Raw genomic sequence first — 16,493 nt, 5'->3', positions numbered from 1 at the left:
GAGAGCTCACAGTCTCCAAAGTAAGCATGGACGGATCTTTCAACACCCTAGGTTGAATTGTATGAAACTGTTCAAAGTGTCAGCTGGGTTCTTGCGACCATAAAGTACACATTCAGTACCTGTGATTGGATCTCTTCATGTCAGCAATGCTTTTGCAACCTTTTACAGATTGTTCGAAGCATGGAAACAGGGGAGCCATATGAGGAGCCATGCGAGTTATGGACATACAACACTCCATCAGACAGCCTGGAGCCGACGAAAACAGTCCACCATCATGCGTTCTCTATGAGGCAGTGCCAACAGAGATGGATGATGGGGTTGGCCAGCTGTCCACAGACCAGACATGCTCCAACCAGCCCACCCCCAGCCGCTGTACCCCTCCCAGATCTGCTGCAGGCCAAAAAACAAAAAAAAAAGATGCAGGGACGGCGTGCTGGGGGAAGTTGTCCAGGAACAAAAGAAGTTTCGAACAAGCTGGTATGACTTGAAAATGCAGGAGCTTGAACTTTATAAAAGGAAGCTCAAGTTGCAAGAAGAAGAAGCAATGCGGGACACGCAACCGATTGATGTGTTGAAGGATTTTTTTTCGCGGTAGAATATTCTCTGTGTGTGTGCTTTGTTTTTTATTTCAATACCTCCACGGCCCGAAGATGTTGCAGAAAATGTTCATTATTAGAAGGTCAATAAAGTTCATAGTTAAAGCCACTGAATTTTCTTTATTTCACTTGTGAGTCATGACCTCTCACAATGAAGCAGTACATTCAATAGTCGCATGACTCAGAATGAAAGACAATGCAAATGTTACATGCAATGACATTGACATGTTCAAAAATAAAACATCAGTACAGGAGTTCACACTTTCCTATAAGAATATGTGGTTCCATAATTGCCTACAACAAGCTCTTGTGCATACAAGTTCTCCAATTGCGAGGGATGCACAGTGGTGGCTGAAATCTAATTACAGCCAAAAAGAAATGGAAGTGGACAGCCTTGCCAAAGTATTCTGCACAAAACGGGAAATGCTTTATTTGCTTTTACACTAAAGGAGGCCACAACTACTGTGTTCATGTACAACGTAGCGGAAGCAATGGTATGACCTGACCACTTCGTTAAAATAGAACCAGTCGGGTACAGACCTTTAAATCTGTTAAAAGACATGTTTTTTGCAGAAATTGAACACGCATAAAAGGAAGACACATAAAGACAACACGGGCAGCACTTCCAACTGATTTATTTTGGGCTGTGACCCAAGAATATGTACATACACATACACGCATGTGCTGGCTGTTCACAAACCTACGTTACCCAGTGGTCAAACAATCTAGTTTCCGATTTATAGAATGCATCGCTAATGCAATTTGTACCTTTCTTTTTTATATAGCATGCTTCCACCAGCTCACACGCTGTTTGAACTCTACTTCTGCCAGGAATCCTAATCTCAGGAAACCGTGGTTTGCACATGCAGGACTCGCAGTGCGCAGGCAAATGTGCAAACCACAGTTTTCTGAGATTAGGATTCTTGTCAGAAGTAGATTTCAAACAGCATGTGAGCTGATGGCAAATGTGCCACGCCATCTTTCATTAGATTTAGTTCGTGTTCCCTGGCTCGTTCATTTGTGCAGCGTCCAGTCTGTCCTATATAGGACTTGCCGCACTCAAGGGGAATTTCATACACCACGCCTGTAGCGCATCTCCCGTAGGACGTGCTATGCTTCTTGCCACAGCCTTGCAAACCAGTCTCCTCGTGTGTGGTTTTCGAACAGAGTCGACCCAGTTTGACGGGGGCAGAAAAGGCAATGGGTACACCACACCGGCCTGCCACCTTCTTGAGGTTATGGAAAACCTTCTGAACATAAAGAATCACTGCAGGTCTTGCGGCTCTGGCTCTTTCTTTCTCCCTTGTGGCGCTGGTACCTTTAACCTTCCGTAAAAAGCTTTCGGTGACTGTGGTCACCAACGAGTCAGGGAACCGTGCCTCTTTCAGTCGCTTAATCTGAATATTGAACGAGGCCTGCATCGTGTGTGTACACGATTTTTCAAGGGCAGACTCCTGGCAGAGCATAGCAATTCCACGCTTGACAATTTTGGAATGGCATGAATTATACAGCAGCAACCCTTTCTTGGCACGTGGGAAATATTGCCAACAAGCTTGTCCATCATGAAAGGGTAACCTTAAATCTAAAAATTGCAGGGTGTTACGCTGTGGCACTTCATGCGTAAACGAAAGCCTTTTACCATTGTCCATAAAAATGTTTAAAATATCATCGCAGCGCTTCAATGAGCCTTGTGTGTTAAAAAGGATTAAAAAGTCGTCCATGTATCTAAAAACTTTTAAAATGTTTAAAGTGCTGTCCCGTTTAAAAGCATCTTCGAGCAGGCGGTCAACTCTAGATAAGAATATGTTGCACCGCAGCGGCGCAATACACGAACAAATGCGTGTGTGTTCAATTGCGGCAAAAAACTCTTTTAGCAAGCACCAGCTCGGCCAACAAGCAGTTCTGCTTCAAATCTGTGTTTGTACTTCTAAGGAAATTTAAAAAAAAGCAATAAAGATGTGCTAGAAATTTCTGCCTATGTAGATACAAGTGAAGTGTCCTAAAAGCCGGTCTAGCCTAGATGGGCGGGCTGCTGGCTTTTTGAAAAAAAGTGCTTTGCCAGTGCCACCCTTACAGCTTGGCCATTACTGGCACATGATTCCGAACTATGAGAAGGCTGTTCATGGGTGGCATCCCACACAGCTACTTCTTGCTCCCATTGCTGTTCTACTCGTTCTTTAAAATTCTCACATACATTGTGCAAAACACAGCAGGCCCTAATAACCAATCTGGCAGTGTCGAGACTGCACTCCATGCGCTTCATAACAAAGCGAAATCTGGCTTTTATTCGGCCAAAAGCATTTTCCACAATTCTTCGTGATTTTGACAAGTTGTAATTAAATGCATATTCATGTGTGTTGGGTAATGCATTTGCGTATGGCTTCTGAAGATTACACGTCAGGGAAAACGCTTGATCGCATAAAATAATAGGAGGTACATGAACACCTTCGGTGACAGCTGTTGGATGTTGAAATAAATCACTTTCAACTAGCTTCCGAAGCGTCGACCTGCCATAAACAAATGCATCATGGCACCACCCAGGAGAGCCGACACTGGTGTAGCAGAGTCGGTAACGGTGGTCGACCACTGCCAGCAGGATCATACTGTACCTGCAGGAAGAACAAAATGAATGTTCAAACAGCGATCAAATGCACAAAAATTCCAAGCATTCGAAAATATGTTCGCACTTCAAATAAACCAAATTCTACATAGTCAAGAAACTATGCAATAGTAAACAACCGCTGAGAGAACAAAATGCGAAATCGGGTTATTGCTTTGAAAGTATGAGGGCATAGTCGAAAAAACCTCAACTCACCACCCCTTGTAGTTGTGGTAATCTGAAGCATGTTCTTGCGGTGGTGACACCGGGAAATGGCATCCGTCAAGCGCACCAACGCCTTGTGGGAACTCAGACATAGCAAAAAACTCCCTCATGTGATCTTCAATATCTGCGGGTGCAGGCATCTTGATCCAGGCTTCCTCGAGGTTTCGCAGAACAGCTGCAGAAAACTCCTTATATATTTTGTTCACTGTAGAATGGCCAAGTGAAAATAACTCTGAAATCGTTCTGTCTTCCGCAGTTGAACACAAGCGCTAGAGTTCGACGGCGACTCTCTTTTCCACAGAAATGGCCTCGGTCATTACAGTATCTACACGTTGCAGGTCACTGCGACAAGACTCCACGATGTACCTGAACGTGGCTGGAGAAACATGAAAACACTTCTTGAAGTGCGCTTCTCCCAAATTAGGCAATGTGTCCTCAAACCACCGCTGGCTGCGAGGAAAGTGCCACCGAGATCTGGCTGTTGCGCTCAAAATGGTAGCGACGGCAACCACGTTGAAGTTGTTCGAAAACATCTGAAGCTCTACGTCGCGGATCTGACGTCTTAGAGCTTCTCTTTGCTATTGGAGCCTGCGAGGTTCCGCGCGAAAGATCGCGCGGAGGCATATCAACGCAGCTGTCAGAAGTTGTGCTCGACGAACTTCCTCAGGTCGGCGTTGCAACGGTCTCACTGCGGCAGGCGCCATTTTGCCTCTGGGCTTCGGATTTGACATACATTGGCCACAGTTGCTATGGTCGATTCTAAAAGACAGCAAGAAACTCAAACTTACTGCGCCATAGTATGCTTAGTTTTATATTTCACTGTTCATTACGGCAGTTTAACCTTGTAAATGCATATCTATTTTTTAAATTTATACCCTAATATTGCGCACTTCAGAAGACGCTGTCATCGACATCATCGGGTCAAATGTAATTAAATTTGGTCGTGTGGCAGCTCTGCCGAAAAAAATGTCATTCGGGAACTTAAGGCCTTAACTCCTGAATGCCATTTTCTGTGCCCGTGTGGCACTGGTATTAACTTGCTCAGAAAGAGTTAATTTCAAAGGCAATAGATGAGGGACAGCTGGTTCTGGGGTTTGTAGATTTTACAAAAGCACTTGATTCCGTCAATCATTCACTTCTTATTAGGAAGCTCCTACGTTATGGCTAGCGCGGGAAGGTTGCATCCCTCATCACATGTTATTTAGAACACTGCAAGCAAAGGGTTGGTATTAATATAGAACTCTCTAGTCCACTGCCCTTTTCTCTTTAATTTATATATTACTAATTATATATATAATTTATATATTATCAGTATCAAGGCAAACTATATAATTTACGCCGGTGATACCAGCATATTCCTGATAAGAAGATCGGCGGATGAATTAGTTGAGGAAGCAAACTTAATCCTTCAAAGATTACATGAACGGACACGTAAGAATACTCTTAAAATAAACACAAAGAAAACAAGAGCGATAGTTTTCGGGGGCAAAAATAAAAACATAATAATTATTACGCCTATATTGCTAAATTTAACACCTATTGATGTTGTTCCGTGCTTTAAAACTTTAGGCGTTATATGCCAAGAAAACTTACCATGGGATATGCATCTAAATTCTTTGGCGGCAAAATAATCTCAAGCTAGTAACCGGGAGGTGGGCTTGCCCGACGGGGTTGACCGACATGAAGGTATCCACACCTACAACGAAATGACCCTTTATTACCGCGAATCCAGGCGAATATATTCATCCCCACACGAGACACTGACAAGAATACAGGCCACTAACCTCAGGAGAGTACAGACTAGATCTGTACTTAGTCCAAAAAGGCTAGCTGCAATGACCGGTGGTGAACATCCACCAAACTGCAAACACTGTAGCTGTCCCCTAACGGACCAAGATCACATCTTGTGGGGATGCCAAAAGAACCCTCCCCCGAGAGAACTCTTTAGGCGAGCTCCCTCATATGACGAGTGGGAGAAGAAAACGAAAACTTCCAACCCGCAAGACCAGATACAGTTGGCGGAATGGGCTGATAGCATCGCGGCAAAGCAGACGCCACGCTATCCCACACCGCTGGGAAAGAAAGCTCCACTAAAACTTGACAATAAAAGTTTTCTCTCTCTCTCTCAAACAATCGGGCTTGTTTACGGTAACCGTCATGTAGTGCCAACAAAAATAATGATGCTTATTTTCAACACACGCTCTGGACCAAAGCATCTACTACTGGACAACAAGAACGCTATCTACAAGAAGCCGTCGATACTATCGAAAGATACCTCCAACACTGCGGTCTCCAATGCGCACCCGAAAAGTCGGAGCTTCGCGTCCTGAGAGCACGGACACGAGGAAGACCACCTAACTATATCGAACCCGATCCTAGCGTCTCCCTTAACGGAACCAAGATCCCTACAGTCGACTCTCTTCGCGTACTCGGACTTCACATCCACAATTAGGACGGATCAGGGGCGGCCACTCTCCCGCGTCTCCAACGCACACTGTCACAAGTTACGCACCTCGTCAAGAGGATCACAAACCAAAGAAGCGCACTCAAGGAGCACGACACACTAAGCATAATTCAAGCTCTCCTAACTAGCCGTATCACCTATGGAACTCCCTACTTGACGCTCAAGCCGGCAGAAATCTAGAAACTCAATGTTGTCATTCAAAAGGCAACCAAAGTAGCCTTTATGCGGGAGACACATGGTGCGATTTTCCGTACGATCGGTCGTACGGCGCGTCGTGTGCGTCTTGCCACATGCGGCGATTCGAGACACATGGTACGAATAGCTTTGCCGTGCGTTAGTCGCTGAACTCCGCCCACATTTTTACTCTTTCATTGTTGCTTGACAAATTTCGGTGTTCGCCGTGTTAACGTCAGAAACAAGACTAATAAACTCGTGTATTTTTATGTTGAACACAAGAATGTCATGGTTCACCAGAATAAATAATAGTTTGTGAATGCGACATAACTATGCCCTAAAGTTGGACGGATTCACATAGTGCTGGCAACTGCGGTCTAGTCGCAGCACGCGCGGGCCCGATGCTTGGCGAGTAGCATTGGTGTGTTGGCTTCTTGAACGTGCTATTCTCGCAATGATACACCTCGACCGCCGCAGAAGACTGCTTCTTCTTAAAAAGAAGGTTCTTCTGATTCAGAAGAAGAGGAAAGAAAAACGAAAGTGGTCGGTGCGGCCGTCATGGAGAGACCGGCACACGGAAAGCGAATATTTTACGACGGTGAGTAGCGTTCTGAAGGAAAACTATTTTTCACTTTTAATGAATAAATTGTACAACGCGATGGTGACTGAATAGCTAAATCCCATCACTGCTGCATGCCTGGGAAATGTTACTTTATTGTTGAGGATGTGACCTTGACATTAAGGAAGCTTCAGCACTGGACCAATTAGGATTTCCCTAGCAAGATACTTGTAAAATGCAGAAATGCTGCCGGGAAACAACCGCTAGACCGATTTGACTAAAGTTGCGTTTGAAAGGCAACGTGAAATTCTAGACGACAGAGGAAGCACAATTTCGATGTAGGACATCATACTTGGAAAAATTGGCAAGTATAACAAACTTAGACACGATGTTTACAAATCGCAACGCTACAGCGAAAACAGATGTCAGATCGATCTAACCTGTAACAGTACAGCTTACGAAAAATTCTTACGATGCTTACGGGTGTTTGGCGAAAATCCTACAAAATATGTCCGGTGTTTCGGCACTTCAGGCAAAGGGGTGCTCTGTCCGGTACCACAACTAGGGTCTGCTCACCAGCTTCACGAACTTGATGGGGCAGGTCTCCTACGGTCATACCCGTCTTCAGAACCATGGACACCGCCCGTGTCGACGATGCTTTATCTTGAACTCCTTGAACACGCCACTTCTCGTGGAAAACGTCCGTGACCTTTCCGAATGGTAACAGGGCTGTCCGTATATCCTCGTCCGACACGTTATGAAGCATCCAATGCAGCTTCAGCCGCACGGCTTGATTGGCTGGATCAACGACAATGCACCGATGTTCATTCACCTTGAGGTTCTTGGTGCTTGAAAGCCTTTTCACGCCTTCGTCACTCTTGAAAGTCACCGCCCAAACGTGGCTCATCTGATACGCCCCTAGGGCGATGACATCAGCAAGTAGGCCTAAGCTAGCCAACGCATCTCGGAAATGTTCCACACGGTATGGCCTGGCACGCACATCCGCATGCAGAAAAACTGTATTTAAAACTATCCGACCTGTCGGCAATTGAGGCAGCAAAACTTGGTATTCCGGGTCTTCTGAGGCAAAAGTCCTGGTACCGCGGCCCTGCTGGGCCGCTGAAACCGCTCCCACGGAGCTCATGATCGGCACGTCCGCTCGCTAGCGCGGCAGAAAGCCGACCCACTAGACCACGCCGGAACGGAGTAACACGCTGCCCAAGTAAGCTTCAATCTGTGCGAAAGCTCTGCCATGGCATCTAAAATATTCGCCAAAGCAAGTAAAAAATTGCGGAGAGGTCTCACCGAGATTTGAACTCGGATCGCTGGATTCAAAGTCCAAAGTGCTGACCATTACACTATGAGACCATAGCCAAATTTTCCGACGCCGGGAATCGAACCCGGGCCTCCTGGGTGAGAGCGAGGTATCCTAGCCACTAGACCACGCCGGAACTGAGTAACACGCTGCGCAAGTAAGCTTCAATCTGCGCGAAAGCTCTGCCATGGCATCTAAAATATTGGCCAAGGCAAGTAAAAAATTGTGGAAAGGTCTCACCGAGATTTGAACTCGGATCGCTGGATTCAGAGTCCAAAGTGCTGACCATTACACCATGAGACCATAGCCAAATTTTCCGACGCCGGGAATCGAACCCGGGCCACCTGGGTGAGAGCCAGGTATCCTAGCCACTAGACCACGCCGGAACGGAGTAACACGCTGCGCAAGTTGGCTTCAATCAGTGCGAATGCTCTGCTATGGAATCTAAAATATTCGCCAAAGCAAGTAAGAAATTGTGGCAAGGTCTCACCGAGATTTGAACTCGGATCGCTGGATTCAAAGTCCAAAGTGCTGACCATTACACCATGAGACCATAGCCAAATTTTCCGACGCCGGGAATCGAACCCGGGCCTCCTGGGTGAGAGCCAGGTATCCTAGCCACTAGACCACGCCGGAACGGATTAACACGCTGCGCAAGTAAGCTTCAATCTGTGCGAAAGCTCTGCCATGGCATCTAAAATATTCGCCAAAGCAAGTAAAAAATTGTGGAAAGGTCTCACCGAGATTTGAACTCGGATCGCTGGATTCAGAGTCCAAAGTGCTGACCATTACACCATGAGACCATAGCCAAATTTTCCGACGCCGGGAATCGAACCCGGGCCTCCTGGGTGAGAGCCAGGTATCCTAGCCACTAGACCACGCCGGATTTTTTTTTCTTTATTGCCTGTTTTATAACAAATACACGATTCACAGCTATTCTCCGCTGTGATTACAAAACAAAAAAGACAGTTCAATGTGCGGGTGTACCTTGTCGGTTAAATTTTGGTTTAAAAAGGCTGAATGTTTGCAAGCTGTTCAAATGCTGTTAACCACTCAGGTGGTTCGCTGAGCGCTTTAAACGCTTCGCGAATGTACAATACATTTTCAGCAAAATATTCTTTGGCCGGTTTTGCGCCAACATCCTCATTACGCATCGCCATTCGTGTTTTCCACACGCTGTGCATGCAGAGTAACATCACCATATCACATGGCACGCCTTCTGTCTCTTCAAACGGTAAAAAACGGATTCCAAAAGGTGTTAAAAGAAATTCTTTTTTTAGTGTCCTTTGTAGAATGTCCCAAAGGAAGACTGAGTCCCTGCACTCCAGAAAAATATGCTCCATTGTCTCCGGTTTCTGACATATCTGGCAATTCACACTCCAGGGTACAAAGATCCCCTTCTCCTGCAGCCATGGCTTGACAGGAAGCGTGCCAGTGTGTAGCATGAAAAAAAAAGTTTTTGTTGTTGCTCTTACAGGCATTTTCTTAACTCTTTTTAAGACATTCTGCTCACGCCCCAGTGCATATACTGCACGGTATATTGGTACTGGACACATGATATTAACTAAATCTCGGTATAATCGCTTTCTTGCGACTGTGTTCAGGTATTCCAAAGAAAAGTGCACTTTTAGAAAACGGAAAGAGCTTATCACTTCAAACAAAAAACCTCGGACAACCACTTGACGTATGCCACGTCACAACATATTCTGGCAGTGCGTCACCTAATCGCGTCTGGATAACGCACCGCAAAAAACAATCGCTTTCGTCGCGCAAGAACATGAAGCGCGACACAACTTGTTTCAAAAATAAATGCGACAAACCCAACCCTCCTTTCTGCACAGCGTGAAACAGATTCAGACGACTCGTGCGCTCCCATCCTGATCCCCACACGAATATAGCAAAAACCCTGTGCAACTTTTGTACACACACTCGGGATATACATAAACCTTGCGTCATATAAAACACTTTAGCGACAAGAAATAAATTGCAGACAGTGGCTCTCGTGAATATTGACAGATTCTTGCCTCCCCACTTCGTTGTTTGTGCTTTAGCCCGCTCAGTTTGTTCAGTCCATTGCGTCGTGGTATCGCGATAGTATTCCAAAGGAACACCAAGATAACTGGTTGGCGTATCTGTGAACGGTACTGTTTCTAACACTGCAGGCCGGCTGTCCCATTCACCGTGCCAGAAGCCTAAGCTTTTTGGCCAGCTTATGGCACTCCCCTTTAAACTGCAAAACTTTCTTGCATCCTTGACTGCCTCCCGAATGTTCTCTTGGTCAATGCAAAAAAGTGCGATGTCATCTGCGTAAGCTAGTATTTTTACTTCCTGAGTTAAAAGACGGTAGCCGCGAATGTTTTCGTTTTCTCGTACCTTCAAACAGAAAGGTTCAAGAAAAATCGCAAAAAGTAAGGGCGACAAAGGGCACCGCTGGCGCACACTGGATAATACTGGTATGTTTTCGCTGAGTCTTTTATTGATTATTAGGTGAGCGGAACAGTTCTCATAAGCCATGGCTACTCCGTCCTGAATCACTTCGCCTACATTAATGTGTTTTAGCAGGGCAAGAAGTATGCTATGAGCAACCCTGTCAAAAGCTTTTTCTAGGTCTAACTGAACCATTGCTACACATTCGAGGTTCGCATCACAGCATTCCAATATACTCCTAGCGATGTGAATATTCGACAATATTGTTCTATTCCTGATACCGCATGTTTGGTGTGGGCCTACTATGGAATTAATAACTGACTGCATCCTTTTTCCGAGCACCTTCATGTAGATTTTATAATCCGAATTCGCAAGACTTATGGGCCTGTATCCAGCGACAGATTTCAGCTTTACCGTATCGGTGGTTTTCGGTATAAGCACAACATGACTTTTTCTGAATGATGACGGCAAGTGCTTAGTTTCATGAGCTTCTGATATTACACAGTGCAGTATCTCGCTTATTTCGGCCTTGAAAGTTTTATAGAAAGCTGCTCCTAGGCCGTCTGGTCCAGGCGCCTTTCCTTTACCCAAGTCTTCTATGGCTTCTGTAATTTCTTTCGCAGAGATCGGTCTCTCGAGTCCCTCTTTTATTTCGTCTTGTAATTTTGGCAGAAGTGTTAGAAAGGTGTTCACAAACTCTTCTGTTACGGGCACCTGCCTACCGAGCAACGCTCGGTAGTGTTCAACGAAAGCTTTTTCAATTACTTCTGGGTCTTTTGACATTGTGTTGTTAAAACAAATTTCTTTTATTATGTTTTTGGATGCGTAACCCTTTTCGTCACTGAGCGCGCGCGTTGGCGCCTCTCCCAGCCACAGCCTCTCGGATCGTGCTCTTATCGCGGCTCCTTGGTAAATTTGAGCGTCCATCCTTTCAAGTTCGCGTTTAATTTCTCTAATCTGTTTCGAAAACAATCCCTGTATTGTGCACTCCGCGTTTAGAAAATAATCGAGCATGCTTTGCAGTTCTTTCTCTCTTTGTTTAGCTTTATGACGCATCACACAAGCCCTCTCGATCGCACTCATTTTCACTTCAATTTTAAACTGCTCCCACAGCTCAGCCCAATTTGTTGTAGCATCTATTTGCATTACGTCAATTTTTCCTTTTACCGTTTTGACAAACCATTCATCACTTAAGATCGTTTCGTTCATTTTCCACAGTTCCCAGTTAAAGTGAGACCCTCTATGTTTCGTGCCCAATGTACACATTACTAGGCTGTGATCACTGAAGCTCACGTGCTTTACTGCGTAGCTAGTGACCGTTCGCGCAAGGTTTGCTGATACGTACAAACGATCTAGTCGAGCGTGACTCTGCCCTTGGAAATGAGTAAAAACAACACTGTTACCGCTTAATATGCTTCCAACGTCTACTAAATCATAGTCTGCCACGATTGCGCAGAGTTGATGCGCACTTGTATCCCGTATTATTTTACTGGGCACCCTATCTTCGGACATGCAAACACAATTGAAGTCACCAAGAAGAACAACATTTCTTTCACACGTCAGGTGTGACTCAACAAAGCTAAAAAAATTTCCTATCACTAATTTTGTTTAGAGCCTACACACAGAAAATTCGCCAATCAATATTATTGAAAGATAAATCACATAGGACCAATCGCCCATCTTGGGCCGACATTACACTCTGCACAACAATATTTGTTGAATTACGCAAAAATAAAAGACAGCCACCGGCCTTACCTACTCCATGACAAACACAAGTGTTGTAACGGGATTTAAAAACCTGAACCACTTTGTCCGTTTGCTCTTCGCTTTCAATTTCAGTTTCTTGAACAGCAAGAATATCTATGTCGTTTTCCAGCATCAGGCGACTTAATTGTGCTTGTCGCCGTCTAGCCGTTAACCCTCGTACGTTAAGCGTGCCAATACGTATTGCTATTCCATGATTATTTGCCATTGAAAGAGAAGAGCAAGCACAAACTACAATACATTTCGGAAATCAAAGACCGCCGAACTTACAAAAAACAGAACCCTGCTCCATCATAAGCTCCGTCTCATACGGCGAATGCATGACGTTACCAAATGCGCTACTCATCATTCACTTAAAGGTTCCGCAGCACCTAGTCCTTACTGAGCCTTCTACCGAACAGCACCCCGCTACCGCGGGGGAACTGTCGGCGTTGTCCGCTTATCTGGTGGGACAGTCGGCGTCTGTCGCCCGTCTGGTGGGACGGTCGGCGTCTGCCGACCACCTGGCGGATTGGTCGGCGTCTGGCGCCCCTCAGGTGGATGTTCTCGCGTCGGCCTCCTCTCGAGCGGAACGTTCGACTTGGGCTTGAGTGTAGACCGCCGGAAAGAGGAAGTCTTCGTGGGTGGCCCTTCGCTGCTGACACCATCGTCTTGCTCAAGCCTGACATCTTGATCGGGTATTTGGCGAGGTCTCTTTGAAACGGCGCTGGCCTGGTCTATTTTCTCGCCGGATTCTTCAATGAAGGCAGCGCCAGAGTTGCCCTGTCGCAGAACGCCCTCGTCAGCCTCCGCGTCCCCCTCACTTTCACGCACCGTAGAATTTTCTGCAGACGGTTCCCTTTGCACTTCATTCTTGGCCACTGCCTCGCTACTGCCCTTTCTGGGTTGACACTTGACGCTTGCCATGACCACTGGCTTCTCTTCCGTGCCTCGTGGGTCTCCGCCCGCTCCAGCAGTCTCTTCCGCGTCCGCTTGATCCATCAAGTGCTCGTCTAACGCGTCGCTCCGGCCAGACCCGGTCACGTTAGCGTAGCTTCTCACGCACTGGGTCTCGTCATGGCCGAAACGACGACAGAGTCCACAGCGTGGCACAGGGCACTCGCGCCGTATATGGCCGGTGCCGCGGCATCGGAGGCAGAGCGGAGCTCTGCCTGGAACGATCACGAGCGCATGGTCCTCTGATACTCGTAGCTGATGCGGGATGTCTTCCATGGTCATTCCAGCCTTCAGCCGTAACGATACCAGACGCGTGTGAGAACCTTTATCACCGCACCCTGGTACTCGCCACCGCTCCCTGGAAATTTCGGTCACCGTTCCGAACGGCGCCAAGGCTGCTCTGACGTCCTCATCGGGAGTCGTGTGAAGCAGCCAGAGCAGCTTCATTCTAATATCCTGGTGGCAAGGGTCAATGGCGACGCAGCGGTGTTCTTTGACACTAAAGGCCTTCGCTGACACCAGCTTCTTTTTTCCGACTTCATCCTTGAATGTTATAGCCCAGACATGGTTCATCTGGTAGGCCCCGAGGGCCACCACCTCCGGCAACAGCTTATGACGGTCAAGCGCATCGCGAAAATGTTCGACTCGATAGGGCCTGGCCTTCAAATCACCGTGCAAAAACACGGTATTACACACGGTCATACCTGATGGCAGATGCGGCAAAACAAGCTGGTAATCCTGTGAAGACGTTTCCGTAAGCCTGATACCGCGGCCCGGCTGGGCCGCATGAACCGCCCCTACGGAGCACAACATTCCGTGACCGTCCGCTGTGGTGGCCGGAAATGGAATGGCTAGACCACGCTGGAACGGAGTAACACGCTGCGCAAGTTGGCTTCAATCAGTGCGAATGCTCTGCCATGGCATCTAACATATTCGCCAAAGCAAATAAAAATTTGTGGAAAGGTCCCACCGAGATTTGAACTCGGATCGCTGGATTCAAAGTCCAAAGTGCTGACCATTACACCATGAGACCATAGCCAAATTTCCCGACGACGGGAACCGAATCCGGGCCTCCTGGATGAGAGCCAGGTATCCTAGCCACTAGACCACGCCGGAACGGAGTAACACGCTGCGCAAGTTGGCTTCAATCTGTGCGAATGCTCTGCTATGGCATCTAAAATATTCGCCAAAGCAAGTAAAAAATTGTGGAAAGGTCCCACCGAGATTTGAACTCGGATCGCTGGATTCAAAGTCCAAAGTGCTGACCATTACACCATGAGACCATAGCCAAATTTTCCAACGCCGGGAATCGAACCCGGGCCTCCTGGGTGAGAGCCAGGTATCCTAGCCACTAGACCACGCCGGAACGGAGTAACACGCTGCCCAAGTAAGCTTCAATCTGTGCGAAAGCTCTGCCATGGCATCTAAAATATTCGCCAAAGCAAGTAAAAAATTGTGGAGAGGTCTCACCGAGATTTGAACTCGGATCGCTGGATTCAAAGTCCAAAGTGCTGACCATTACACCATGAGACCATAGCCAAATTTTCCGACGCCGGGAATCGAACCCGGGCCTCCTGGGTGAGAGCCAGGTATCCTAGCCACTAGACCACGCCGGAACGGAGTAACACGCTGCGCAAGTAAGCTTCAATCTGTGCGAAAGCTCTGCCATGGCATCTAAAATATTCGCCAAAGCAAGTAAAAAATTGCGGAGACGTCTCACCGAGATTTGAACTCGGATCGCTGGATTCAAATTCCAAAGTGCTGACCATTACACCATGAGACCATAGCCAAATTTTCCGACGCCGGGAATCGAACCCGGGCCTCCTGGGTGAGAGCCAGGTATCCTAGCCACTAGACCACGCCTTTTTTTTTATTTATTACCGGTTTTCAATATAACATCGTACATATGAATTTCACACTCATGACACAAATGCAAGCTTCTTGCAAGAGCAAAAGAAGGCGAGAAACAAAAAGCGCTACAAAGCCGTCTATCCGCATAGGACTGACGTTGTCAAATTAAAATTCCTTCATGACTGTCAGAGGTTCGAGCCTCGACAGCCAATCCGGTGCACACTCTTGAATTTTCTGCGTTTCAATAAATAAGGACATAGACTCTCTGAAATATATACGCGCTGGCCGAGCGTCGGCGTCGCAATGATATCCGGCCATGCGAGCTCGCCATATAGAGTGGAGGGCATTCAGCATAATGAGATCATACGGTATTCCGTCTTCATCTTTAATTGGCAGGTACCTGATCCCTTGGGGGTCCACCGGTAACTCCTTTTTCAGCGTTCGCTTTAACACGTCCCAAAGGAAAACAGCCGCCCAGCAATGCAAGAAAACGTGATCAATGGTCTCCGGCTTCTGACAGATCAAGCAGTGGGATCCCCACGGCACAAGACAGCCTCGTTCTTCCACAAACGTTTTCACAGAGAGCGTCCCTGTGTGGAGCTTAAAAAAGAATGTTTTAACCCCTGGTGGCACCTGCATTCGTTTCACCCGTTTAAGGACGTCTTGTCCTGGCCCTCCACTGTATATTGTTCTGTATAACGGCACTGGGAACACAATGTCGCACACATCATTATACAGTTTTTTCCTTTTAACTTCAAACAGATAATCATTGGAAAAACGTACTGACAGGAAACGCACGCTGTCGACCACTTCCTTAAAGTAACCTCGAAGTTTTCCGGTCATGCTTGCCGTACTAACAACATATGCAGGCAATGCGTCGCTCAACCTGAGCTGACATACGGTGCGCAAAAAAGGATCGCGCACATCGCGAAAAAACAAAAAGCGGTTGACAAGCTGTCGAACAAAAAGATGTGCCAAGCCCAGCCCCCCTTCCTTCACGTGCCTGAACAGATTTGTTCGGCTACACCTTTCCCAGGTAGAGCTCCAGATAAAAATCGCGAACACTCTGTTGCAGCTTTTGCACGTTTACCCTTGAACAGTACAACGTCTGCATGACATACCACAACTTCGTAATAAAAAACATGTTACACACCGTTGCCTTAGCGAAAATGGAGAGGTTGATGCCTTTCCACCTTTCTGCTTTTTCTCTAGTTTCTTTTGTTTGGTTCATCCAGTACTCGTCGCTATTTTTGTAACTGTCCATGGGAACACCTAGATACTTGGTCGGGGTTTTCATCCAGTTCACATTTGCAAAATGGTCCGGGGCGGAAGACCACTCTCCGTGCCACAAACCGAGGGACTTCCCCCAGTTCACTCTACTGCCCGTCACACCACAAAAACTTTTCACTACGCTTATCGTTTCCGTTACACTTTGTTTGCTTGTACAACACACTGCGATGTCGTCTGCATATGCCAAGAGCTTGACTTCTGTGTCTGCCAAATTATACCCGCGTATTTGATCATTTTGGATTATGGCCAAACACAAAGTTTCTATGTAAATTCCAAACAAAAGAGGACTGAGG

General features: G+C 46.7%; 13 non-coding genes across 13 annotated transcripts; all 13 read right to left on the bottom strand.

Annotated features, from left to right (window-relative positions):
• Nucleotides 1–7,913: 7,913 nt before the first annotated feature.
• On the bottom strand, nt 7,914–7,985 carry TRNAQ-UUG (transfer RNA glutamine (anticodon UUG)). The gene has a single exon. It is a non-coding gene; the product is annotated as a tRNA-Gln (tRNA).
• Nucleotides 7,986–7,996: 11 nt separating this feature from the next.
• On the bottom strand, nt 7,997–8,068 carry TRNAE-CUC (transfer RNA glutamic acid (anticodon CUC)). Its single transcript has one exon. It is a non-coding gene; the product is annotated as a tRNA-Glu (tRNA).
• Nucleotides 8,069–8,163: 95 nt separating this feature from the next.
• Nucleotides 8,164–8,235, bottom strand: TRNAQ-CUG (transfer RNA glutamine (anticodon CUG)). Its single transcript has one exon. It is a non-coding gene; the product is annotated as a tRNA-Gln (tRNA).
• An 11-nt stretch (nt 8,236–8,246) lies between these two features.
• Nucleotides 8,247–8,318, bottom strand: TRNAE-CUC (transfer RNA glutamic acid (anticodon CUC)). Its single transcript has one exon. It is a non-coding gene; the product is annotated as a tRNA-Glu (tRNA).
• A 95-nt stretch (nt 8,319–8,413) lies between these two features.
• Nucleotides 8,414–8,485, bottom strand: TRNAQ-UUG (transfer RNA glutamine (anticodon UUG)). Its single transcript has one exon. It is a non-coding gene; the product is annotated as a tRNA-Gln (tRNA).
• An 11-nt stretch (nt 8,486–8,496) lies between these two features.
• On the bottom strand, nt 8,497–8,568 carry TRNAE-CUC (transfer RNA glutamic acid (anticodon CUC)). Its single transcript has one exon. It is a non-coding gene; the product is annotated as a tRNA-Glu (tRNA).
• Nucleotides 8,569–8,663: 95 nt separating this feature from the next.
• TRNAQ-CUG (transfer RNA glutamine (anticodon CUG)) lies at nt 8,664–8,735 on the bottom strand. The gene has a single exon. It is a non-coding gene; the product is annotated as a tRNA-Gln (tRNA).
• An 11-nt stretch (nt 8,736–8,746) lies between these two features.
• On the bottom strand, nt 8,747–8,818 carry TRNAE-CUC (transfer RNA glutamic acid (anticodon CUC)). The gene has a single exon. It is a non-coding gene; the product is annotated as a tRNA-Glu (tRNA).
• Nucleotides 8,819–14,020: 5,202 nt separating this feature from the next.
• On the bottom strand, nt 14,021–14,092 carry TRNAQ-UUG (transfer RNA glutamine (anticodon UUG)). Its single transcript has one exon. It is a non-coding gene; the product is annotated as a tRNA-Gln (tRNA).
• Nucleotides 14,093–14,270: 178 nt separating this feature from the next.
• Nucleotides 14,271–14,342, bottom strand: TRNAQ-UUG (transfer RNA glutamine (anticodon UUG)). The gene has a single exon. It is a non-coding gene; the product is annotated as a tRNA-Gln (tRNA).
• An 11-nt stretch (nt 14,343–14,353) lies between these two features.
• Nucleotides 14,354–14,425, bottom strand: TRNAE-CUC (transfer RNA glutamic acid (anticodon CUC)). The gene has a single exon. It is a non-coding gene; the product is annotated as a tRNA-Glu (tRNA).
• Nucleotides 14,426–14,520: 95 nt separating this feature from the next.
• Nucleotides 14,521–14,592, bottom strand: TRNAQ-UUG (transfer RNA glutamine (anticodon UUG)). Its single transcript has one exon. It is a non-coding gene; the product is annotated as a tRNA-Gln (tRNA).
• Nucleotides 14,593–14,603: 11 nt separating this feature from the next.
• TRNAE-CUC (transfer RNA glutamic acid (anticodon CUC)) lies at nt 14,604–14,675 on the bottom strand. The gene has a single exon. It is a non-coding gene; the product is annotated as a tRNA-Glu (tRNA).
• Between the last annotated feature and the right edge of the window lie 1,818 nt (nt 14,676–16,493).

Source organism: Dermacentor albipictus, chromosome 7, assembly GCF_038994185.2.
Source record: "Dermacentor albipictus isolate Rhodes 1998 colony chromosome 7, USDA_Dalb.pri_finalv2, whole genome shotgun sequence".
NCBI classification, from domain to species: Eukaryota; Metazoa; Arthropoda; class Arachnida; order Ixodida; family Ixodidae; genus Dermacentor; species Dermacentor albipictus.
This window is presented reverse-complemented; position numbering and strand designations above follow the sequence as displayed.